This window comes from Carcharodon carcharias, chromosome 15 (genome assembly GCF_017639515.1).
Source record: "Carcharodon carcharias isolate sCarCar2 chromosome 15, sCarCar2.pri, whole genome shotgun sequence".
NCBI lineage: Eukaryota > Metazoa > Chordata > Chondrichthyes > Lamniformes > Lamnidae > Carcharodon > Carcharodon carcharias.
The window spans coordinates 75,433,810-75,461,076 of NC_054481.1; positions in this window are offsets into that span (position 1 = coordinate 75,433,810).

The window sequence follows — 27,267 nt, forward strand, 5'->3', positions numbered from 1 at the left end:
TGCTGAGTTCATTTGTAAATAAATAGAATATGTTTTACGTAGGAACTGTCTACTGATCTGCTCTGTCTATGGTACCAACTTGGTCATCCCAAAACAGGCGTACAACCCGGGTCCATTAGTACAACTAAATTAGTGACCAGGACCCAACAAATTGGCGATGAGGTGAAAAAAGCAAAGAAAAGTGAGGAAGGAAATCAAGAGAACCGCAATTGGGCTGTACCTTGCTTAATTATCGTCAGTACAATTTCCATCTTCATCAGTAAAGCAGTCGCCTCGAAGCATGCCGCAGTTTGGAAAAGTTGATCCTTTCAACCCAATGGTGGATGATTGATTATGTTGCACACCTCGCATTTTTTTACCAAGTTGATGACATTGCGGGGAGGAGAGGAGGCGAGCGATCCTCTTATCCACATGTGGGAGTAAAACTTATGGATTGATCGAAGTTTAATGACACCCAGTGCCCCAGATTCGAAAAGTTTTGATGATTTAGTGAACCTTGTGAAGAATCATTTCCAGCCCAAGCCCTCAGTTGACAACGGTTCAAATTTAATTCAAGAAATATTGTGAGATTAGTCAAAAAGAAGAGGGAAGCATTCGTAAGGGCAAGAAAGCTGGGAACAGATGAAGCCCGTGGAGAATATAAAGAAAGTAGGAAGAAACTTAAGCAAGGAGTCAGGAGGGCTAAAAGGGGTCATGAAAAGTGACTGGCAACCAGGATTAAGGAAAATCCCAAGGTCTTTTATACATATGTAAAAAGCAAGAGGGTAGCCAGGGAAAGGGTAGGCCACTCAGGGACAGAGGTGGGAATCTGTGTGTGGAGCCAGAAGAAATGGGAGAGATACTAAATGAATACTTCTCATCAGTATTCACCAAAGAGAAGGACTTAGTGGTCGATTTGTCTAGGGAAGAGTGTGTAGATACCCTGGATCATGTTGAGATCAAAAAAGAGGAGGTGTTAGTGGTCTTGAAGAATATTAAGGTGGATAAGGCCCCAGGGCCAGATGGGATCTACCCCAGAGTACTGAGGGAAGCAAGGGAGGAGATTGCTGGGGCCTTGACAGAAATCTTTGTATCCTCACTGGCTACAGATGAGGTCCCAGAGGACTGGAGAATGGCCAATGTTGTTCCATTGCTTAAGAAGAGTAGCAGGGATAATCCAGGAAATTACAGGCCGGTGAGCCTTACGTCAGTGGTAGGGAAATTATTGGAGAAGATTCTTTGTGACAGGATTTACTACCATTTGGAAGCAAATGGACGTATTAGTGAGAGGCAGCATGGTTTTGTGAAGGGGAGGTCGTGTCTCACTAACTTGATCGTGTTTTTCGAGGAAGTGACAAAGATGATCGACGGTGGAAGGGCAGTGGGTGTTATATACATGGATTTCAGTAAGGTCTTTGGCAAGGTCCCTCATGGCAGACTGGTACAGAAGGTAAAGTCGCATGGATCAGAGGTAAGCTGGCAAGATGGATACAGAATTGGCTTGGTCAATGAAGACAGAGGGTAGCAGTGGAAGGGTGCTTTTCTGAATGGAGAGCTGTGCTAGTGGAGTTCTGCAGGGATCAGTGCTGGGAACTTTGCTGTTTGTAGTATTACATAAATGATTTGGAGGAAAATGTAACTGGGTTAATTAGTAAGTTTGCAGACGACACTAAGGTTGGAGGAGTTGCAGATAGTGAAGAGGATTGTCAAAGGATATAATGGGATATAGATCGGTTGGAGACTTGGGCAGAGAACTGGCAGATGGAGTTTAATCCGGACAAATGCGAGGTAGTGCATTTTGGAAGGGCCAATACAGGCAGGAATTATTCAGTAAATGGCAGAACCCTTAAGTGCATTGATGGGCAGAGGGATCTGGGTGTACAGGTCCACAGGTCACTGAAAGTGGCAACGCAGGTGGATAAGGTAGTCAGGAAGGCATATGGCATGTTTGCCTTCATTGGCAGGGGTATTGAGTATAAAAGTTGGGAAGTCATGCTGTAGCTGTATAGAACCTTGGTTAGGCCACACTTGGAATCTTGCATGCAATTCTGGTTGCCACATTACCAGAAGGATATGGAGGCATTGGAGAGGGTGCAGAGGAGGTTTACCAGGATGCTGCCTGGTCTGGAGGTTATTAGCTATGAGGAGAGGTTGGAGAAACTCAGATTGTTCTCACTAGAGCGATGGAGATTGAGGGGCGACTTGATAGAAGTTTACAAAATTATGAGTGGCATGGACAGAGTAGATAGTCAGAAGCTTTTTCCCAGGGTGGAAGAGTCAATTACTAGGGAACATAGGTTTAAGGTGAGAGGAGAAAACTATAGAGGAGATGTGCGGGGCAAGTTTATTACGCAGAGGGTAGTGAGTGTCTGGAATTCACTGCCAGAGAAGGTGGTGGAAGCAGGTACAATAGTGGTGTTTAAGAGGCAGCTTGACAAATACATGAATAGGATGGGAATAGAGGGATACAGACCCCAGAAGTGCAAATGTTTTAGTTGACGGGCAATATGCTCGGCACAGGCTTGGAGGGCCGAAGGGCCTTTTCCTGTGCTGTACTTTTCTTGTTTTTTGTTCTTTGTTCTAAATAGAGCCCCAGGGGAGACTGTTGCTTATTATGTGGCAAGTCTAAAACAGTTAACAGAATATTGTGAGCTTGGTACATCTGTAAATGAAATGCTTAGAGATCGTTTGGTGTGTGGGATCAATGAAGATTCGATTCAGAAGAGATTGCTGTCTGAATTCCGGATTTTCAGAAGGCACAGGAAATAGCACTGGCTATGGGAAGCACAGTGAGGGACTTGAAAGTCATTCAGGGAGCACAAAATGGCGCCGTCCTCCACTTAGGGCCCCAGCCAAAAAGGGCGCAAAAATGTAAAGCCCTGATTAGAAGAGGGAAGCAGCAACAGCTTACAGACAAACAAAAAGAAATGACTGTGCAGCAAAAATATGGAATAATGGTAACAAAGGTGGAAGCAGACAACCTTGTAATGAATCGAAGTTTAAAAAAATCGAATGTTTTTACTGTCATCGAAATGGACACCTCATGAGATATTGCAAAGGTAGACTCAGGTAGGCTTTCAATCAAGAGAATAAAACCTCATGAGATTCAGAACATAGAATAGCCAGAAGTAACAGTCAGATATTTATTCATTGTATAATTTAAATGTAGGGAGAATAGAACCAATCTATGTAACAGTGAAGGTGAATAATAGGCCTATCAGAATGGGGGTGGATATAGGAGCTTCCTCTACAGTGAGAGGTGAGCATAACTTTAGATATCTGAATCATGGGGAATGTAAATTAAATTTGGCAGAAACAGATGCCAAATTGAAAACTTACACAGGAGAAAACATCAAAAGCAAAGGCAGGGTTACTGTATGGAAGTCAATAAGTGAAATTACCCTTGATGGTGGTATCAGGTGAGGGGCCAGGTCTCCTTGGACGAAACTAGCTGAAAGAAATTAAATTGGATTGGACTGAGATCTTCCAACTGAGAGCCACTGGGTTATCTGAGCTACTACAAAAACATGCCTCAGTTTTCCAAGATGAATTCGGGAAGATCCAAAGGCTATAAGCAAAAATTCTTGTTGATCCAGACTCTACCCCCCAATTTATGAAGGCAGGACCAGTACCTTATGCAATGTAGGAAAAGGTAGACGCCGAATTGGATATATTAGAGAAGCTGGGAGTGATATAATCTGTGCAGTTCTTGGAATAGGCAGCACTAATAATCCCCGTACTTAAGCCTGACCAAAGTGTTCAAATTTGTGGAGACCACAAATCGACTGTTAATAAAGTGCCAAGTTGGACAGACACCCTATACCAAAAATTGAAGACCTGTATGCTAAGCTGGCAGGTGGAACCACCTACATGAAGCTTGATATGAGCCATGCTTATCAAAAGTTGGAGTTAGAGAAGGCCTCTCAGACGTTGTCACAATTAATACATGCAAAGGGTTATGTCAATATACCCATTTGTCTTTTGGTGTATCCTTTGTGTGCGCCATATTCCAGAGGATAATGGAAAGTTTACTGCAGGGATTGCCTCACGCTGTAGTTTATTTAGATGGTGTTCTGGTGGCTGGACCCACTGAAAAGGAGCATTTGGTGAACTTCATAGAAGTTTTGAAGTGTTTTTCACAGGTGGGAGTGCATTTAAAAAAAGAAAAGTGCACATTCCAAGTGAAAGACGTAATCTATTTAGGTCAAAGTTTAGATGCACAGGACCTCCAACCAATTGAAGAAAAAGTGAGACCCATTAGTGAAGGGTTCTCAAAATTCTCACATTTTTCATATCATCAACAAGGATATGACTTTTGGACTTTTATGGCAACTGCTGTGTTAAGTGTAGAACCCTCCAGACAGGAGGCTAGGACGAGAGGAGACAGAATACGCATTCTTCCCTTTAAAACAATCAACCCAGAGAAGGATTTCATCTTACATGAAACTAAAGCCCATTAAAATCTTGCATAAATAATCGCTACTAACTACTAAGGCAGGAAGGCAGCAATCAATGCAATTATGCGAACCCATCAATACTCCACATATACAATGGCTTTTAGTTCAAGACTAGTTACGGGGACAGGAAGACAACGATCAACATCATGTGAGCCCATTAAAACAACGAGACAACAATCACCTAAAGAAGCCCAAATCAGACAAAGAACTAACCTTGATTTGATTTCAGATAAGAAATTAAAAAAAAACACAGTATAACTGGGCCACCAGTTACAAAGGGGGTGAGACGTTTTGGAGGGTGAGCAGTTTTGGAGCAGTTGAAGCAGAGTTTAAGCAGGGAGAAGTAGCTAAGGCAAGCGGAGGAAGGAGATCTGGAGGTTTGCAGGCCCGCAGGCAACATCACGGCGAGGGGCACGGGGTGGCAGGCTCAACCGAAGACAACAAGGCCACAACCACAGCCCTCCATGAAGATCGACCACCCACAACTGCGCCCTCCACCCAACTGAAGAATCTTTGCAGATTCCACAGACCAGGACCACGTGGGGATGGCAGGTCCCAGAGGACACAAAGAGCGTACCCCAAACTGCAACCGGCTTACCTGGCTGGATTTCGAACTGTCAAGGAACCCTGGTTGGTGAGCATGATCCCTGACCTCTCCTAGTTCAATTTAGTTAGGTTTTGGGGGTGGGACAATATTAAGGGGATTAGTAGTGTGATTTTTCCCTCGGTATGCCATGTGTTCCCCATTCTAAACTGAGTGTACTTTGTAAATCTGTATAATCTCAGTGTACTCCTAATGTTATAAGTTCATTTGTGACTTCAATAAACCCAGTTTTTTTTCCTTGCACCAAAACCAGTTGTCTGCTGCACTTTGTCACAACCCCCAAATACGTCCAAGGTCTAGAACCCAGGGAATGGAAGCGATTCGGACTGCTCAGAAGTCAGAGGTGGAGCTGACACACACCACCACCCCCTACATAATGGCGACCACGGCAGGACCTTGGCAAAAGCTATGCAATGCAGTGGATACTGATTTGGAAGAGAGAACTGTAATGGAGGAGAGGATTTCAAATTATGTGTTCAGTAAGGTGAATATGGAAAAAAAATGGTCACTTATCTGTTAAAGTCTGGGCGTCCAGTAGATGCTGCAGCTAAATGGACAGAAGGGAAGGATCATAAAAAATCCATAGAGAAGGCAGTCTGGCTGATGTGCTTTAAGAAACAGATCCAGCTTTTGGACAGGCTCGTTGAAGCTCAGGCAGTTGAGATTCGGGAGTCAGCCCTGGAAATCCAAACAAAGGCCCTAGCAGGGGAGAAGTTACTGTTAGCATTGTAGGCTCTGAACCAGGAAAGAGGGCAGTTAGTGGGGGAGCTTAAGACCCAGCAGGAGTATTTACAGTGCCAGGTCACCAAGGCCAAGAACAATGAGCTGGGGTTGTGGGAAAAGAATGCCTGCCTAACAAGACAAGTAAGAGAGCAGGAGGAGAAAGTAAAAGGCTTACAGACATCCTATAAGATAGTGAGCACACAAGGGTTTGAGGATGCAGACCATGGCCCCTGCCAGAAGCAGATAGAGGTCTGAACCTTGGTCTAAGGATGGCAAAAGGCATGGTGTGCGTCATAAGCCCTAGTGCAGCCCAGGTCGACTTCACAGGGAACCTGGGGAGGACAGTTCAGAAACCACAGGTAGTGCCAAGGGATTACCCGGTTGAGGAACAGGAGGGCCCACGACTACCATCCATAGCACCAAGCTTTAGCGAAATCTAGCGGCGGGGGTGGGGGGAGGTGTGGAATAAGCGGCAGAAGCTGAGGAGGAAAACCCCCAGCAAGAGAGGCTGGGACCGGGGCCGATGTGCCCGGCCCAGCAGCAAAGGTTCGGGCCACCCGCTGATAATGGGGATGAGGGACCCCTCCAAAACCAGTTCGTAGTTCCCCACAGCACCCAACAACTTAGGGCCATGGTAAGCCATTTAACTAAACTTGAGGTAAATGGGGATCCCTCGGTCCACTTCAGGGAAGTGGAACAAGCAGCAAGCATCAATGATTGCAATGATGCTGAACAAGCCAAAATGCTGCTAGTCTCCCTGGAGAGTAAGCTCTTCCAGCCTCTCTCTGACCAATGTAAGATGGGACAGTGTGATTATGGGGAGCTCAAGGAGGAAGTTCTTGAGGCCATGGGGATGAATGAGGGAAGTCCTTACTCCCAGGTGGAAAAAACAGTGTAGCTCGAAGGAGAACCCCCGCAGGCTTTTGCAGACAGTTTGCGGCTGGTGTATAGGAAGGAGCGGCATCAGGAAGGGAATAACCCTTCCAGCACAAAGCTCAACTGTTACAGGTGTGGGAAGAATGGACATTGGAGGAAGGAGTGTAAGAATCCTTGAAAGATAACAAGGGAAAGAATTCCTCAACCCCAGCCCAAAAGGCAGAGACGAGACAGGAATCCCTCCCGCCATGGTCGAGTCATTTTTGGATGCCATGAGAACCCTATTGACTGGCCCAGGAAAGGTAGCAGCCACCACCGGCGCGCTGACCCCATCAGCCCCATCTAACCCACAACCCTGACTGGAGCCAGTGCAGCCTGTTTACCTTTGTGCCCTTACCTACGACTTATGGAAGAGACCCCTCATTAAGATGAAGGTAGAAGAGGTAAAGGGGACCTATCTGTTGGACACGGGAGCAGCATGTACCGTGATCCATTCAGCTAACCCCACCTCCTCACCTCTATCTAACGGGGTCCCATACAGTCTGTCGGGATTCACAAGTACAGAACAGGCTGGCTCATTTTCCATCCCATTGACCATTCGTTTAGGAACACTCCGCTCTAAGTGGACCTGTATCCTAATGAAGTGGGAAGTGGAGGGTGGAAAAGGGATTCTGGGAGCCGACTTTATTGTAGGCCACAGGATCCTAGTGGATTTGAGGAATCACTGCCTATGGGGGGCAAAAACAGGAAAGGAAGGTAGAGTAATAGTCATCCCAGGGAAACAGGGGAAGGGGACCCTGTGCACCATGAAGCCTAAAGAGGGTTATAACCTCGAATTCATAGTCAGTAATACCCCAAGGGAGTTCCAGGCATTTGTGTGAGCCCACCTAGCCACATTTGCCACACACAAACACGACTGTGGGAGGGTCAACGGGTTCAAGGTCAGTGTAGATTGGGAACCTATGGCCCGACCACAAAAGCAATATAACTTCCCCAGGGAAGCGGAGCCAGACATGGAAGCAGCCATAAAAACAAAAAAACTGCGGATGCTGGAAATCCAAAACAAAAACAGAATTACCTCGAAAAACTCAGCAGGTCTGGCAGCATCGGCGGAGAAGAAAAGAGTTGACGTTTCGAGAAGAGAAGAGAAGAGAAGACATGGAAGCAGCCATGTCCTCCTTAGTGCAACAGGACGTCCTGAGACCTATAGCCACCCACGTGAACTCTCCACTGTGGCCAGTTAGAAAACCGGACAACTCCTGGAGGGCCACAGTGGACTATCGGGTGCTAAACAGTAACATCCCAGCCTGTGCACCCACAGTAGCAGCAGCTGCTGACCTGATAGGAAGTATCCCAGCGTCCGCGACCACTTTCATCCCTTTAAGGAGAGAGGATCAGTACAAGTTTGCCTTTACCTTTAAAGAGCAACAGTATACCTGGAACTGTCTGCCTCAGGGCTTCCACAATAGCCCCAGCATTTTCCACCAGTGCATGGCAAACAGTTTAAAGGGCTTCAGCCAGCCCAGGCGGCTGGTACAATACGTGGATGACCTGCTCCTATTCACCAATTCGAGAGAAGAGCATGGCCCACTTCTGGCCGAACTGTTGGAACTGCTCGGGCAGGAAGGTTTTAAAGTGAACGCAAAGAAAGTGCAGATCGGCCAGCAGGAGGTGAAATTCCTGGACCTGACAATACGTGCTGGGGAAAGGGCCATAGATAAAGCTAGACGGGAAGCAGTACAGGAGTTACCAGTCCCCAACACAGTCATGGGAGTGAGATCGTTTCTAGGGCTAACCGGGTATTGCAGAGACTTCATTGAGGACTATGAGGCCACAGCAGCCCCTCTGCTCTCACCCTTGCATAAGGAGGTGGAGTGAGTTTGGGATGAGGGGTGCCAGGCAGCAAGTGTCAGGCTCAAGAAAGATCTGCAGACCGCACCAGCTCTAGGGGCCATAGATGGAGGGAAAGAGTTCTTTCTGGAGGCAGCAGCCAGCGGGGACAGCCTGAGTGCTGCGCTGCTCCAAGAGCGGCATGGCAAGCTGAGACCAGTGGTCTAATCCTCCAGGATACTCACAGATGTGGAGAAGAGCTACTCCAATTGTGAAAGGCACCTCTTGGACACACATTGGGCTGTGAAAAGATCGCTGAACTTCACAGGCACCTCTCCCATCACCCTCCTCACCCAACACACGCCCACCCAGATGCTCCTGGACGGGAGAATCAAGGATGGGACAGTGAGCAGTGCTCGTATTGCTCGCTGGACCCTGCTTCTTTCACAGATGGACCGAAAAGTAAAAGGGCTCTGCGAGCCAAAGCTCGCAGCTAACCTGGTATATCCTGGAACAGCCCACCGGTAGTCCACAGAAGGGGTTTGGGAAGTAGACATAGGTTTACAGGCCGGGATACACCCCACAGGCTGTGAAATCTATGTGGATGGCTCCAGCACAGTATCTGCTGGTGAGCGATTCACGGGGTGTGGAGCTTATGACCCAGTGGCAAACCTTGTATGGGAATTAAGCTCCCCAACACCGAGAGTGCCCAGCAGGCTGAACTGTCCACGGTAGTGTACGTGGTTACACACCCTAAGATCTTCCCCACCCCATACACGATTTGCTCGGACAACATGTTCACATACAATTCGTGTACTGAGTACCTGGCCATCTGGTCCCGTCGCAAATACACCTCCGCTGACGGGAGACCCCGCACAGTGAAACCCCTGCTGGAGAAAATCCTAGCAGCAGTGGGGGAGGAAGGGGAGCTTTTCATCCATAAGGTGAAAGCCCATTCCTCCGCAGAACCCCGGAGTGAGGGCAACTGGCAGGCCAACGTGCTAGCTAAGTGGGGTGCCTGCACAGGCATTATCTAGGACCCATATGGGTCCCATCCTATAGCAGCAGTCACAGGTAGGAATGGGACACGGGGGAGTGCAGGGGCAGCTTTAAACCCGGACCTTAAGACAGTCCAAACCCACAACCCCGTCTTCAAGGCAGTCCTCAGTGCAGTGGCAGAAGGAAAAAGGGTAGAGGGCCCTTACAGCACAGCAGCCCTCTCTGTAAAGGGAGGCATGCTGTTTAAGGGAGAGCAATGGGTAATACCTCAGCAGTACAGGAGGGAATTCCTTCAACTGGCCCATGAGGGTCCAGGAGTGGGGCATCCCGGGCCTGAGACCACCTGGCAGCAGGTGGAACAGACAGGTTGGTGGCCAGGACTCAAGGAAGATGTTCGTGAGCTCTCTGCCAGCTGTCTGGTCTGTGCTGCTAACAACCCTGACCGGCAAAAAAGGAAGGTACCTATGGGACACATCAGGAGGGTAGAGGGACCATGGCAGTCGATCCAGGTCGACTACATCGGGCCCCTACCCACTGCCCAGGGAGGTTATAAGGACTGCCTAGTCTTGGTGGATGTGTTCACAAAGTGGGTAGAAGCCTTCCCCTGCCGAACAGCCACGGCTCTGAGTACAGCCAGGATCCTGGTCAGGGAGGCGTTCCCACGATGGGGGCTACCACAGGACGTGGAGTCCAACCAAGGGAACCACTTTACTGGGCAGGTCATGCAGAATACCTTATGGTACTTGGCATAGAGGGGAAATGGCACGTTGCACACAACCCACAGTGCTCAGGGATTGTAGAGAGGATGAACAGAACCCTGAAAGAAAGGCTGAGGAAAGAGATGGTAGACTCACCTAGAAAGTGGGTAGAAGTCTTACCGTTGGTCCTAATGGGGATCCGAGCCAGCCAGTCAAAAAGCACGGGGTATTCCCCACACAAGCTCATGACTGGGAGGGTTATGCGGACCCCCACCCATGTGCTAGCCCCGGTGCTCACGGATGGTCAGCTCAGAGAGGTGAACTGGGACGGCTTTGTCAGGAATCTGTTTGAATGCCTTAAACAGGTTCACTGGCAGGCTGCTAGTAACATGGGAAAACAGCATCGGAGTAACCGACTGCTGCTAGAACCCCGTACGCACCACGAGTGGGAGATAGGGGATCAGGTTATGGTTAGGAATTTTGCTCGGTTAGGCAGTCTAGAACCAATATACATGGGGCCCTACAGCATTGTAGATAAGGCAAGCCCCATGGTATATGCCATAAAGCTGCCTCGCGCACCAAATGGTTCCACATTAACCAATGTAAGTTATTTAAATCCGTGAGCAGGGTACAGCCAGTGGGGGCAAGGTCTGAGGATAAAAATCCTCAACCTGCAGCAGGAGCAAACTCACAGACTGCACAAGCAGGTGCAGTGGCTTGTTTTAAGGGAAGGGCCATCCCACCCACCATTTGGGACACTCCCCTGCTCATCTGGGACTCAGACGAGATGGCACCTGAGGGCAGAGAGTTACCTGCCCCTGACACAGATTTAGAAGAGGTACAGCCTGAGGATAGAAATCCCCAGCCAGCGGCAGTGGAGATTCCGCAGACCGCACAAGAGGGGACAGTGGCTCGGGTTGAAGACCCACCAGCCAGAAAACTCCCACCAGCCAGTAGTCCCTAGAAGGTCCCCACGAACGCCATGGCCAAAGAAACCGTGGTCACCGGCTCCCCAGTTTAAAAGGGCAGCCCCTCAAGTCAGGGATCGATCTGGGGACAGAGGTCCCCAGCCAGCAGCCGCAGGCTGCGAGGGACCAAAGGTACAGGATAGGGCGGCCACACCGAAAGGAGTAGTGTGCTGTAGCCCGAACAGGGATTAACCTGGCCGCCTGCGGACGGGTGGTGGATGTACATAGCTTCTGTTATTTAATTTTGAGATTGTTAAGTTTGGGTATTTTAAATAAAGTGGTTGGCAGTTTAAGTATTATTGTTTAAGAGTGTTTGTATTGAGTCAAGGTTGCAAGACGCGACTATGCTTTACCCAAGCCAACGAATCTGTTCGGGACCTGGCTATATGCTCTTATGTCTCGCTACAGAAAGGATTTCGATAGGATGGGGGGTATACTCCTACTCGCCCTGATAGGAATGGCCTCTGGGAGGCGAGGTGACCTGGAGGACTCCCACATTTTTGAGTGCTCAGGGGAGAGAGCACCGGTTGTGACTGTGAGGGACAGCGAAGGTAACGTGGAGGAGATCACTGCCTATTCCCATGTGGGAAGATGGTCAGGGTGGCTGGGATCTAACTCCACCCGATACTCCAGTCAGACTGGGTTCACCTACGGGGAGGCCTCCCTCCCCTGCCCCAGCATACAGGTTGTGGCCACACAGGTCGGGATCACTGAGGGGAAACGCGTGTGCCTGACCTGCAGAGGACAGATTCCCCTGGGATGATGGTGGTGGCTCAGGAAGCTGAGCAGAGACATGGGGGATGGTACATCTGACTGGGAGCGACTGGGGAACGACACACATCGGACCATTACCGGGAACCATGGCGGGGTGAGCGTGTGCTGGGACAAGTGGTGGAAATTGGAACAGGGAATCTACGTCTGCATGTGGGGATCGAGGAAGACCTGCCCCACGGGCATATCCATTACCTTTTCCACAGTATGGCTGGACAAGGGGAAAGTGGTGGAGTGGGAGTCCCACCTACACACTTGCATAACCCCATCCTCTCCAGCCTCAGTTAAGGCCACTGAACTCGTGGCATGTGCCCAAAAGCCTCTGCCCACGGCCCCGACAGTAAGGGCAATATGGAGAAGTGCCCTGCCACCACCAAGGGATCAGGGAATGGGCTGGTACTCGTGCCGGCCGTAAAGGTGCTATACCAGGGGTACACTACGCGATAGCTTCCATGATTCTAAACCTCACAGAGGTACATTTACCTGAGTGGTGCCCCAAGGAGACAGAACAGCTATACCAAGCTCTGTTAAGAGAAATGTTCAGGAAATTCTACGAGTTCAATTTTGCCAATGTAGACAAAACAGAACTGTACACTACCTACACTGAGTACTTTCGCAATGCGGGGAGACAAGGAAGGGGAACCTGGAATGATGTTTTCACAGCATATAATATAGGATCCTCTGTGATAAACAGTCTGGATGACTTAGAATTGCAGACACAAAAAAACAGTTTAAAGACACAATTGCAAAAAATCTTAACAGAGGAGAACACAGTGATAGGCTCAGAGCTACACGAGGACCAGGCCATGGCGATCCATTTAAAGGAGATTATTGCTGAGTTGGAAAGGCATGCCAAAACAGTGAATGCACTCATTCGAGAGGATAGGAATGCATCAGACCAGGCTGCACAGAATGAGGTGTGCGTGCTGCACGGGGCATGGTTGCTGGGCGAGGGCCGCAGCAACCTGGAGGATTTAAAGCAAGGTTTAGTCCCCTCCTGGATCAGCAACAAGCACCTCGCAGCCTTCCACCCATTTGAGAATTCACTAAGCCCATGTCAGTTCTGCCTAGCCTCTGAAGCCTACCCTGTCCCAGTAGATTGTGGGTTCTCCAACCACACCAACATGGGTATAGTAGTGAGGATGCCGGTCATAGGTGGGACAGCCCACCCTGCACCGGTATATAGGGTGGAGAACATTGGAATCATTCAAGGGGGTGCACACGTCTGTTTCACAGTGGTCCCACCTTATGTGATATAGTGGGAGCACATGGTGACAGGTGCCAGAGCCAGGGTGCACACGTAGTACTGTGTCCCCAGCACTTGAACGCCTATTCCAGACCACAGTGCGGGTTTAAAACCGCTGGTGCATGGCCTATAACCTGTACCATGGAGGTACTGGCACAAGGCCATGTTCCCCCACAGGTAGCATATATAGGGGGTGGGACATATTGTGTCACCACAAGTGCACCCCACTACCAGCTTGGACAGCGCATCAGGTGTCTGGTAAGTGACAGCAGTTTTTGTTTTAAACCCGAGGCAGAAATTCAAGTGGCCCAGAAACGGATTGTCCCCATTCCTGAACCCTCCACTGTTCACCTCACTGTTAGGGAAAACATTACCAACCTGCAGAGCTCTGTCACACACCTCGGTTACGAAATTCCCCCTCTACCAGAACATCTTACTAAACTACTAAAAGATGTAGAGTTATCACAAAACTATTTCCATACTTTGGAACAGAAAACACACGAGCTAGAGGGAGAGATTCAAGATATCACAGGCCCACACTGGTGGGACATTTTCGAAAACATAGAGGTCCCTTCATAGTTCAGAATGGCTTCCCACATCCTCGTGGTTTGCCAGCTGGGAATAGTGTTGTACCTGTTGTGCTCTCAGTGCAAGGGAAAAGGCAAAATCCTAGAGTTCCAAAATGAAAGGACCTGGAAGAAGCATTATGCTAAGGTGGAGAGAGATACACCTGTTTGAACCTTTCATATATATATTTTTTTGTGTTCCTGAATAAGGATTGTTGGGTTTTTTTTGTGTTCGTTTATCTTTAAGAAAGACTTTTATGTGTTGTTTTCTTTTAATAAAGATGTATATGCACCAAGTGGGGTATTAGACCCCCTAAATGTTTGGATGTATGTAAATAATTGTATTTTGCCTATGCATGCTTACGTACACCACAATTTAAAGAATGGGGAATGCATGTGTCATGAGATCTTAGAAAGGTAATTACAGGGGAAGATTGACTATGGAGGGTCGGGAATTTTGTTGCTTTCTCCTATATATTTGAAGCAAGGTTTAAGGGAGGGCTGAAGGGTTTTCAAAATTTCATCAACAAGGATATGACTTTTGGACTTTTATGACAGAGGACCCAACTGCTGAGTTAAGTATAGAACCCTGCAGACAGGAGGCTGGGCCCATGAAGGCCTGGGACTGGACATGCCCGGGCTTGTTGAGTGCAGTGTGGATTGTTGCCTGAAACCAGGCAACGAGAGGAGACAGAATACGCATTCTTCCCTTTAAAACCATCAACCCTGAGAAAGACTTCATCTTACATGAAACCAAAGCCCATCAAAATCTTGCATAAATAATCGCTACTAACTACTAAAGCAGGAAGGCAGCAATCAATGCAATACTCCACATATACAATGGCTTTCAGTTCAAGACTAGTTATGGGGACAGGAAGACAACAATAAACATCATCCGAGCCCATTAAAAACAATGAGACAACAATCACCTGAAGAAGCCCAAATCAGACAAAGAACTAACCTTGATTTGATTTCAGATAAGAAATTCGAAAAAAACAGTATAACTGGGCCACCAGTTACAAAGGGGGTGAGACGTTTTGGAGGGTGAGCAGTTTTGGAGCAGTTGAAGCAGAGCTTAAGCAGGGAGAAGTAGCTAAGCCAAGCGGAGGAAGGAGATCTGGAGGTTTGCAGGCCCGCAAGCAACATCACGGTGAGGAGCAAGGGGTGGCAGGCTCAACCGAAGACAACAGGCCGCAACCACAGCCCTCCATGAAGGTCAACCACCCACAACTGCGCCCTCCACCCAACTGAAGAACCTTTGCAGATTCCACAGACCAGGACCACCTGGCGACGGCAAGCCCCAGAGGACACAAAGAGCGTACCCCAAACTGCAACCGGCTTACCTGGCTGGATCTCGTCAAGGAACCCTGGTTGGTGAGCATGATCCCTGACCTCTCCTAGTTCAATTTAGTTAGGTTTTGGGGATGGGACAAGGGTAAGGGGATTAGTAGCATGATTTTCTCTCGTTATGCCATGTGTTCCCCATTCTTAACTAAGTGTACTTTGTAGGTCTGTATAACATCAGTGTACTTCTAATGTTATAAGTTCATTTGTGACTTCAATAAACCCAGTTGTTTTTCCTTGCACCAAAACCAGTTGTTTGCTGCACTTCGTCACAACCCCCAAGTAAATCCAAGGTCTAGAACCCAGGGAGTGGGAGCGATTTGGACCACTCAGAGGTGAAGCTGACACACACCACCACTCCCTACATTAGAGACGCACCAGCACCAAGGAAGACCTCCGAGTTCAAATAATTCTTGGTGATGATCAATTACTATGGACATTTTTTGCCTAATTTGTCCACAGAACTGGCACCCTACTCAAGAGAAACTAACTTTGGCCTTGGCAAATTCTACAGAAAGAAGCTTTCACAAAGGTCAAACTGCTGTTGCTCTCATCCACCCTGTTAGCACATTTTGACCAAAGAAAAAAGTTAGTTCTGACATGTGACACATCTCCTTATGGAATGGGAGCAGTGCTCTCCCATCGAATGGACAATGGCTCAGAATGACCTATCAGTTATGTATCAAGAATGCTCAACACAGCGGAAAAGGTATACTCACAGGTAGAAAAAGAAGGCTTGTCAATCATCTTTGGTGTCAAGAAATTTCATCGGTATGTACACAGTCGTCATTTTACAATTGTTTCGAACCACAAGCCTTTGCTAGGATTGTTCAGCGAGGACAAGGCTATACCACCCATAGCCTCAGCAACAATACAGAGCTGGGCATTAGTCCTGGCAGCGTATGGGTATCCTTTCATCCACAGGCCTGGAAATCAGATTGCAAATACTGATGTGCTTCATTTTTGCCTTTGAAAGAAAACAATGAGAATGTTCCAGTTCCTCAAGAACTAGTTTTATTGTTGAACTTCTTAGATTCATCACTGGTATGTGCGAGACAGATCAGAGATTGGACAAGTCGAGACTTGGCCTTATCCAAAGTACGAGAACAAGTTCTTCACGTTTGATCACAAGAACAGGAATCTGATGAAATTAAACTGTATTTTCACAGAAGATATGAAATAACCAGCCAGGATGGTATCTTATTGTGGGGAGTTAGAGTGCTTGTTCCTCCAAAAGGACGAAAACCTTTGTTAACTTTGTTAACAATTACATAGTGCACATCCAGGTATTTACCAAATTGTAGGAGGTGGTAGTGTGAGTCAGTTTCAGCTCTGACTTCTGAGCAGTACAAATCGCTCCCGATCCCTGTTTGCCAAGACCTTGGACTTATTTGGGGGTTGTGACAAAGTGCAGCAGACAACTGGTTTTGGTGCAAGAAAAACTGAGTTTATTGAAGTCACAAATGAACTTATAACATTAGGATTACACTGAGATTATACAGACTTACAAAGTACACTTAGTTAAGAATGGGGAACACACGGCATAACGAGGGAAAATCACGCTACTAATCCCCTTACCCTTGTCCCACCCCCAAAAACCTAACTAAATTGAACTGGAGAGGTCAGGGATCATGCTCACCAGCCCAGGGTTCCTTGACAGTTCGAAATCCAGCCAGGTAAGCCAGTTGCAGTTTTGGGGTACGCTGTTTGTGTCCTCTGGGGCCTGCCGTGCCTACGTGGTCCTGGTCTGTGGAATCTGTGAACGTTCTTCAGTTGAGTGGAAGACGCGGTTGTGGGTGGTCAATCTTCATGGAGGGCTGCGGTTGTGGCCTGGTTGTCTTCAGTTGAGCCTGCCACCCCCGGATCTTCTTGCTTAAACGCTGTTTCAACCGCTCCCAACTGCTCACTACCTGCTAGCTGGTTTCCTTCTCTCTCAAAACAAAAACAGAATTACCTGGAAAAACTCAGCAGGTCTGGCAGCATCGGCAGAGAAGAAAAGAGTTGACATTTCAAGTCCTCCTTTAGTGCCCTACCATCCATTCTTAATTAGCACATTCGTTTAGATAATATCACCAACCTAAACACCTGTGTTCTTTTGTTCTTTTGTCTGTGACATCTTTTGATGATCTGCTTCTATCACTGCTTGTTTGTCCCTACAACCACACCACCTCCCTCCACTTCTCTCCCCCCACCCAACCACCACCTCCCCCCCCCCCCCCACCCCACTTTAAATCAGCTTATATTTCACCCCTCTCCTTGGATTCACATAGTTCTGTTGAAGGGTCATGAGGACTCGAAACGTCAACTCTTTTATTCTCCGCCGATGCTGCCAGACCTGCTGAGTTTTTCCAGGTAATTCTGTTTTTGTTTTGGATTTCCAGCATCCGCAGTTTTTTGTTTTTATTTCCTTCTCTCTCCACTGGTTTCTCTCTGTCAGCTTTCAAAACTGCAAGCCTTCTGCTAGCAGGTTTCTCCCTCTCACTCCTTCGTAACTGACTGCCCAGTTATACTGTCTTTTGAATTTCTTATCAGAATCCAAATCAAAGTTGGTTCTTTGTTTGACTTTGGTGGGCTTCCCCCGGTGATTGATGTCTCATTGTTTTTAATGGGCTCGCATGATGTTTATCATTTTCTTCCTGCCTAGTAACTAGTTTTGAATTGAAAGCCATTGTATGTGTGGAGTATTGATGGGTTCACATAATTGAATTGATGGTGCCTTCCTGCCTGAGTAGTTAGTAGCGATTATTTATGCAAGAGTTTTGATGGGCTTCAGTTCAGTGTGAAGATAGGTCTTTCTCTGGGTTGACTGTATAAAAGAGAAGAATGCGTATTCTGTCTCCTCTCGTTGTCAGGTTTCAGGCAAAACAATCCACACTGTACTCAATAAGCCCAGGCATGTGCAGCCCCAGGCCTTCGTAGGCCCAACCTCCTGTCTGCAGGGTCTTATACCTAACTCAACAGTTTAAAAGTCCAAAAGTCATATGCTTGTTGATGATATGAAAAATGTGGAGATTTTGAGAACCCTTCAAATAAAGGCAATAGCACACTATGGTGGCCGGGAATGGATGGAGAAATAGAGAGCTTAGTGAAAAGCTATGTGCAGTGTTATGCAAAAGATACCTCCAACAGCTCCATTACACCTGTGGGAGTGACCAGGAAGGCTATGGGTGTGATTACATATTGACTACATGGGAACAATGTTTCTCCTTATTGTTGATGCTCACTCAAAATAGGTGTACATATAAAAAGTAAAGTCACCAACGTCTGCTACTACAATTGACAAGCTACGATGAAGCTTTGCTATCAACGGCTACTAGAAATGGTTGTATCAGATAACTGCACAGCATTTACGAGTGCTGAGTTTCAACAGTTTATCAGTGTCAACAGTAGTAGTGAATTAGAGTCTGTAATGTAGAGGTTGGATTTTAGTTGTTAAGTACACAAGTGTAGCTGCTGAGTGCCTTTGTAAATAAATAGAATGTGTTCTACATAAGAACTGTCTGCCGATCTGCTCTGTCTATAGTACCAACTTGGTCATCCTGAAATAAGCGTGCAGCCCGGATCCATTAGTACAACTAAACTCGTGATTGAGGATCCAACACTGTGCTTGCCAGTTTTTGTAGGCTTCGCAATATGGCAGTGGCGCACCTCTGGATGAAGAATGTTTAACAATGGCCGTGTGGGCTGGCTGTCTGCTGACTTTATTTATTCTGTGATGTAGTATTGTGAGTAGCGAGACGTTTGAATGAATCGTAGGCTTGCTGTTTAAGGATTCGGACAGTCATGAGGTTCCCGATAGTTGAGTAACTTATTAATTATATTTTTTTCTTTTCAAGTCGGAGGCCATGTGTTGAGGCTTGAAATCGCGCATCAGGATTCACGATGAGTTTCATTCAAACAGCGCTTCCGACTGTATTGGTAAAATGGACTTCTCAGGACTGGCTTCAGTCTGGAAGTTAAAAAGATTTAACTAACCCTTGCAGGCTATGGACCCTGTGTGCTGAAGCTGGACTTCCAAAAGAGATTCCATGAAGTCTTCTGCTGCAGTAAAACTTCTGCTTTTAGCTTCCAGCCTCTTCCATGTGGAGCATTTTCTGGTGAATTTCTCAGCATCTGTAGCTTATATGTAGTCAGGAGCTTATTTCAGATCACAATCTGGCGAAGATTTTCTTTTTCTTAGTTTTTCTGCATTCTTGTGAGGTTGACGGTTTTTGATTCTGAGCTGACATCATGTTGTAATGGCATTGGTTACAGAACCTGTCTGATGCCTCTGTCCAGATCTCCTTGGTTAGTCAAGAGGGTCTCTCCTCTCCATCAACCAGGAATAGTACATACCACTATTCCCAGACTGCCTGAGGAAGAATTGCTGAACCATGGGCAGTTGTTCGGCAGTGACAAGAAGGGTTGATAAAGGTAATGCGGTGGATATTGTGTACATGGATTTTAGCAAGGCATTTGACAAGGTCCCACATGGCAGATTGGTCAGGAAAGTAAAACCCATGGGATTCAGGGTAATGTGGCAAACTGGATAGAAGGTTGGTTTTGTAGCAGGAAACAAAAGGTAATGGTCGATGGATGCCCTTGAGAGTGGAAAGTTGGCTCAAGTGGTGTTCCACAGGGCTCGGTGTTGGGACCCTTGCTGTTTGTGTTATATATTAATGATTTGGATGTGAACGTTGGGGGCACGATTGGGAAATTTGCAGATGACACAAAGATTGGCTGAGTAGTAGATAGTGTAGAGGATTGCCATAATCTCCAAAATGATATAGATGGGTTGGTGGAGTGGGTGGTAAAGTGGTAGATGGATTTTAACATAGAGAAGTGTGAGGTCATACATTTAGGGAGGTCAAACAGTTACAGGGATTACACAATAAATGAGAATATACTAAGAGGGGTAGATGAAGTGAGAGATCTTGGCGTACAAGCACACAGGTCCCTGAAGGCAGCAGTTCAAGTAGACAAGGTTGTAAAGAAGGCATATGGAATGCTGTCCTTCATTGGTAGAGGTATAGAATATAAAAGTAAGGATATAATGTTGGAAATGTATAAAACACTGGTGAGACCACAACTGGAGTATTGTATGCGACCACATTACAGGAAGGACGTAACTTCTCTAGCAGTAACTGCCACAGAAAGGGCTATTGCAGTGGTGCAGGAGCTCTTCGGATTTCCTGGGCCTTCCAGGCCTCGGGCACCCAGAGGATGCCCACCATGGTCATTAAAGGTCACGGGGCATAGAGATCAGCAGTGTATTCCCACCACAGCTGCAGATGCCAGGAAGGCACCTCACAGCAACACAAAGAGACGATTCTCTGGGGCACCTGGACACACCAGGGTAGCATGGGTGTTTATATTGTTCCTTCATGAAACAATTGTTTATGTTAAATTAAGAAGTGTTGGTGCCTTCAATGTTGTGTGCTTGATTCATTGATGGCTTATAATGACAGGCTTAGGGGAAGCTTGGATCACTTTGATCTTATGTGAGGCCTTGTGTTAGAGGTCTCTTACTCTCTGATGAGTGGAGCATCTCAGAAGCAGAGGGAGGCCAAAGTGATCTTTTAATTGGAAGGACATGTGAGATCCATGGCCAGCTATGGAACCTGGTGATTAGCTGCCCAACCTGAGAGACAAGGTTGTTGGAAGCATGCAAGGATCTGGTTTCCCAGGCCTTCCTGACGTCTACCTCCATCCCCCTGACCTCGGCAGCAGGTAGGCATTGCTGTCCTCCTTCCTGCTCAACTACCTTGACCCCATAATTTTCATCCACTGAAGCTTGTCCTCTGGGTTTAGAAGCTCTCCCCTCTGCAGCGCCAGGTTGTGTAGCAGCCAACATACAACAATGATATGTGAGAGCCCCACTGGGTTTCATTGAAGATCATCCCCAGAACAATCAAGGCAACAGAAATGCATCTTCAATAGACCTACAGTTTTCTCTATTATAGCCCTTGCAGAGTTGTGACTGGCAATCTATCATTCCTTGAGCACATTGCGAGGGTTCCTGATCGGTGTCATCAGTCAGCTTCAGGGAAGGACACTGAGGATCCATTCATTCAGCTGTGAACTTAGGATAGACAAATGTGGTACCTGGGAGCTGTAGGCATTGTGGCTGCTGCTTGGAAATTGCACACAGAGCTGCAGAATATGCTACCTATGGTTCAGACTTTCTGCATGTTGAGTGAATAGAAGATGTTTCCATTAATGAATGTGCACAGCTTGTCAGTTGGAGCTTTTATGGCCACTTGTTCACATGGAAAGTCAGCAGCGAATCCTATGGACACCTCAGTCTGTCTGTCATGGTTCATTCAGTACCTTATGAATTCACCTGCCTTCTTGAATAGCGTGTTGATAACCTCCTTTATGCAGCAGGATGTTGCTGCCTGTATAATCCCACTAATGCGACCCGTGGACCTTTGGAAGGATGTGGAGGGGTAGAAATTAAGTTCGGCACTCAATTTAAGCACCACTGGCATTGTATGGCCACCAAATCCCTTGGGGTGCAGGTCTTCATGCAGAAGTTGATGACAATCTCCTTTCAGAGGTGGAGTCTCCTCTGGCATTGCCTCTCCTACATCTGCAGGTAATTCACCTGTAGACTCTGGGAAACAGCAGGAACCTCCATCTGCCAACCCCCCCTGTTGCCTACCCACCTGCCCTTGTGTGGCTCTTGCTGCTGCTGCAGAGCCTGCTGTAGTGGGTCAGCTGCATGGATTGTGTATCATTGTGGGTGCAGCAGGATTGGGTGGATCATTCCCAATCTTCCAACACTCTCCGTTTACTGAATGGCAGATCAGATAAGATGTTGACCCCACTCTGGCCCCTCAGATCTGCCCCTGTCTCTTTAAGACTTAGCCCCTTGGCTTCTCCGATCTGCCCCTGCCCCTTTAAGACTTTGCCTCAGCTCCTCAGTTGTGAGCTTCCTCTATGAAGCTCCGTCCCTCAGTTTCTCAGATGTGAACTTCCTCTATGAAGCAATGTCCCTTAGTTCCTCAGAGCTGCCCCTCTTTTCATAGATGCCTATTTATCTGATTCCTCTGTCCTGGACCTCATTTTCATGGAAGTCAGCTCACCTTTCACAGTGTGAGTTAGGGAAGCTGGCTGAAAACCTCAGCTTTCAATGATCGGGTTTCTGAAGGCAAGGAAGACCTGTTTGCTGTTAAATTTACAAGGTTTCATTAAATTTGGATGAGAGACATTCAGATTTACCTTAACAAGCTTCACAAATGTCTTAATGATAATCCCACTGGTTGCAGGCAGCTTTGACGCCTGGGAAACGTCCCACTGAGCACTGGATTGAACTCCATTTTCCTCCCTCCGGAACTCTGGTGTCATTTTCCGCCCCTGCCTGCCATCTTTAATACTCTAGCGGGCTTCGTAAATTCTGCCCCTTGCCTGCCCTCTCAGCTGAATGTAAGACATCCCGAGGTTCTATTTTGAAGAAGAATGGGGCAATTCTCCCGAGTCTGGGCCAATATTTATCCTTCAACCAACATCACAAAAACGGCTGGTCAAAATCGCATTGCTGTTTGTGAGACTTTGCAGTGTGCAAAATTGGTTGTTGTTTTCTGCAGTACATCAGTGGCTACACTTCATTGGCTGGAAAGCACTTTGGGATATCCTGACATCGTGAAAGGTGCTATAGGAATGTAAGAATTTCTTTCTATCACAGTTGTTGTTTTATACGGCTTTGAGGTAAAAGGTGCATCCCCTATCCTTTTTTTGTTGCACTGCACAAAGTATGGCCATTAGCCTGTGTTTGTTTTCTGGGTTTTTTTTTCCAGTGAAGAGCTCTGCTTTGTAGCTGTTACAGTGAATCTTATCTGTTTTCCATCTGTCTTAGCAGCAATGAATTTATGCATAGCAGTAGCATTTGTGGTTAACTTACAGCCTGGAATTTCCAAGAGATAAAAGGTCAAAAGTTCATAGCATTTAAATCACCCAAAACAACCTTGTACCAATTTTGTACCAACAACATCCACGATTCTTCTCTCATTTCAACAATATCCAGTTCCCTGGCCCCAACCGCCTTCTCTTCACCATGGATGTCCAATCCCTCTAAACCTCCATCCCCCACCGGGATGGTCTGAGGGATCTCCACTTCTTCCTTGAACAGAGGTCGGAACAATCCTCATCCACCACTACTCTCCTCCGTCTAGCTGAACTTGTGCTCTCACTGAACAATTTTTCCTTAAACTCATCTCACTTCCTCCAAATAAAAGTTGTGGCTATGGGTACCCACATGAGCCCCAGCTATGCCTGTCTCTTTATGGGGTATGTGGAACATTCCTTGTTCCAGTCCTACTCTGGCCCCCTCCCACAACTCTTTCTCCGGTACATCGATGATTACTTCGGTGCTGCTTCATGCTCTCGTCTGGAACTGGAAAAATTTATTAATTTTGCTTCCAATTTCCACCCCTCCATTATTTTCACGTGGTCTGTCACTGACACTTCCCTTCCCTTCTTTGACCTCTCTGTCTCAATCTCTGGTGATAGACTGTCCACCAATATTCATTACATGCCTACCGACTCCCACAGCTACCTCGACTACAGCTCCTCACACCCCCACTTCCTGTAAGGACTCCATCCCATTTTCTCAGTTCCTTCACCTCCGTCGCATCTTTTCTGATGATGCCACTTTCAAAAACAGTTCCTCTACGTGTCTTCCTTCTTCCTTAACCAAGGTTTTCCACCCACAGTCGTTGACAGGGCCCTCAACCATGTCCGGCCCATCTCCTGCACATCCGCCCTCACACCTTCCTCTCCCTCCCAGAACCATGATAGGGTCCCCCTTGTCCTCACTTATCACCCTCCCAGCCTCTGCGTTCAAAGGATCATCCTCCGCCATTTCCGCCAACTCCAGCATGATGCCATCACCAAACACACCTTCCCTTCAACCCCCCCACCCCCGGTGGCTTTCCGCAGGGATCGTTCCTTCCGGGACACCCTGGTCCACTCCTCCATCACCCGCCATACCTCAACCCCCTCTCACGGCACCTTCCCATGCAACTGCAGAAGGTGCAACACCTGCCCCTTTACTTCCCCCCCCTCACCATCCAAGGGCCCAAACACTCCTTTCAAGTGAAGCAGCATTTCACTTGCTTTTCCCTCAATTTAGTCTACTGCATTTGCTGCTCCCAATGCAATCTCCTCTACATTGGAGAGACCAAACGTAGACTGGGTAACTGCTTTGCAGAACACCTTCAGTCTGTCTGCAAGCATGACCCAGACCTCTCTGTCGCTTGCCATTTCACACCACCCTGCTCTCATGCCCACATGTCCGTCCTTGGCCTGCTGCAAAGTTCCAGTGAAGCTCAATGCAAACTGGAGGAACAGCACCTCATCTTCCAACTAGGCACTTTACAGTCTTCTGGATTTAACATTGGGTTCAACAATTTCAGATCATGAACTCTCTTCCCCATCCCCACCCCCTTTCCGATCCCCCTTTTTCCAATAATTTATCATTTTAAAAAATATATATTTTTCTTTTCCTACCTATTTTGAAATTTATTTCAATCTATTGTTTTATCTCCACCTTTTAGCCCATTTTGATCCCTTCCCCCCATTCCACCCCCACTAGGGCCATCTGCCACTAGCTTGTCCTGCTTGCTACCCTTAATGTCCCCATTAGCACATTCCTTAGATAATATCACCACCATCAACACCCCTTTGTCCTTTTGTCTTTGACATCTTTGGCAATCTCTTCTTTGCCTCTACCTATCACTGGCCCTCTATCTAGGTCTACCTGTCCCTCCCCCCTCTACCAGCTTATATTTCACCTCATTTCTCTATTTCCTTAGTTCTGATGAAGAGTCATACGGACTCGAAACGTCAACTGTATTCCTCTCCACAGATGCTGTCAGACCTGCTGAGTTTTTCCAGGTACTTTTGTTTTTGTTTCAGATTTCCAGCCAGTATTTTGCTTTTAACCTTGTACCTTACATGAGCAATCCACATAGTGAAAGGAGAAACTTCCTTCACCACTATTCCCTGGTGACCCTGACACCCTTTCTTCAGAAACCCTGATCCTGCATTTGTACCTTGCTATCCTATACTTAAGCGCACAAGTGATTGGCCAATGCTTTCTCACCTCTTCCTGTTCAATCCACTTATGTGGAGCTAACTCCAGGCTGTTGTCTCTCACTAACCTGGAAGCCATCTGACTCATATATCTTGCCTGCAGATATATCTTGTCAAGTTAAAAACAGAAAATGCTGGAAAAACTCAGCAGGTCTGGCAGCATCTGTGGAGAGAGATACAGATTCAATGTTTCGAGTCTGTATGACTTCTTCAGAGCTAAAGCAAAGTAGAAATGTGATGGATTTTATACTGTTTAAGAGGGGGGTGGAGCAGGTGGAGCAATATAGGTCAGGGATAGGTGGGAGCTCAGGAGAGATTGACACAAATGTCATGGATACAAGACAAAGGGAGTGGTAGTCTTAAAGACTAAAGAAGGTGATTATAGTGGCATAAACGTAAGGTAACAGAAAGTTTTTTAAGAACAGTCCTGTTTGTAGATTTTGGGGAGGAGGTAGAAGCAGGCTGTGTGGGATTGGCAGACTATGAGGTTGGAAGCTGTGGAGGGAAGATCTCCAGAGGAGATGAGGTCAGTGACAGCCCTGGTTTGATGTTTGGTGGGGTCATGATCCAGGGGGAGGTAGGAAGAAGTGTCTGTGAGCTGGCACTCAGCCTCGGCAAGGTAGAGGTCAGTATGCCAGACAACAATTGCACCACCCTTGTCAGCATGGTTTGGTGCCACTATCAGCACCTTCTTTGGTCTTTAACACTACCATTAACACTCCCTTTGTCTTGTGTCCATAATATTTTTATTAATCTCTCCTGAGCTCCCACCTATCTTTGACCTTCTATTTTGCTCCACCTGCTCCACCCCCCCTTAAACAGTATAAAATTCATTGCATTTCTACTTCTCTTTAGCTGTGAAGGAGAGTCATATGGACTTGAAACATTAGCCCTGTTTCTTTCTCCACAGATGCTGCAAGACCTGCTGAGTTTTTCCAGCATTTTCTGTTTTTATTTCAGATTTCCAGCATGGACAGTGTTTTGCTTTTACCTTGTTAAGGTCCCTTTTCTACAATGGTTTTCGCTTCTGGTTATCATGCTCACCATCCTCCTGCAGTTTCAGCAAGTTCTCTGGCCACCTGATGAAAGGCCCCAACCGTAACAATAATCAAATCCACTTTGCTGCAGGACCAGTTAACCTACCTACAGAAGATTTATATTCCTGATTCCAAATTCCTTTAGTAATTTGGTCAGATCAGAATTTCAGCACTATAATCTATTCTTGAGTTTGCTGAAAAAAGACAAATGTTGTCAAAACTTTTCATCGTGCATTTATCAGGACAATTCGCAAGAATACCAGATGTAAAGAGGACAACAATTTATACTTCATGAAATGAGAATGCTAATTGATTGGCAAGTGGACTGTGATTGGTAGATGCGTTGCCAAGAGTCCACTTGCCAACCAAGCAGCAGTCTTTTCTCATGAAGAATAAATTGTTGTTCCCTTTACATCTGGTATTCTTGCAAATTGTTCTGATGAGTACAAGGCAAAAAACTTTGACAAAGTTTGTCATTTTTCAGCAATACTCAAAGTCAATTGCTGGAATCTGCAGTGCAAGAAAGCAAATGCTTCCTGTTTTGGTTTAAACCACATTGTAGGTCTGTGACACATAATTGCTGTATTTGAAATGCTGATTTCAAAAACAATATTCATAGAAGACATGCTCCACTTTCTTGGCCACCTTTGTCCCTCAACCAACACCAAAAACAGATTACAATAGTACAATACCCTGGATGCTAGAAATTTGAAATAAAACCAGAAAATGCTAAAACCAGTAAGTGACCAGTAAGAGCATCTGTGGAGAGAGAAACAGAGGTAATGGGCAGAATCTTGTAGTTGCGTAGACTGTTCCAAGGGCTGAACCAGAAGTACGCGGAGCCTTCTTTCGGAACGGCTGGCCATGCAATCACATAGCGACCAGCCAATTAGACATTCGAGAGGCCCCGCCAGTCGTGCGGTGGGAGAATGCAGGAGGTTGTTAATGACCCTGCCGTTAATTCACAGGATCAGAGGTTGGGCGCCATATTTAAAAAGCATCCAGACAGAGATCCACTCCCTGCAATCCTGCAATATTATTCAGTGTTAATGGGCATTTTGAAAATTCAACAGCTGCCGCAAACTGCTGACTGAA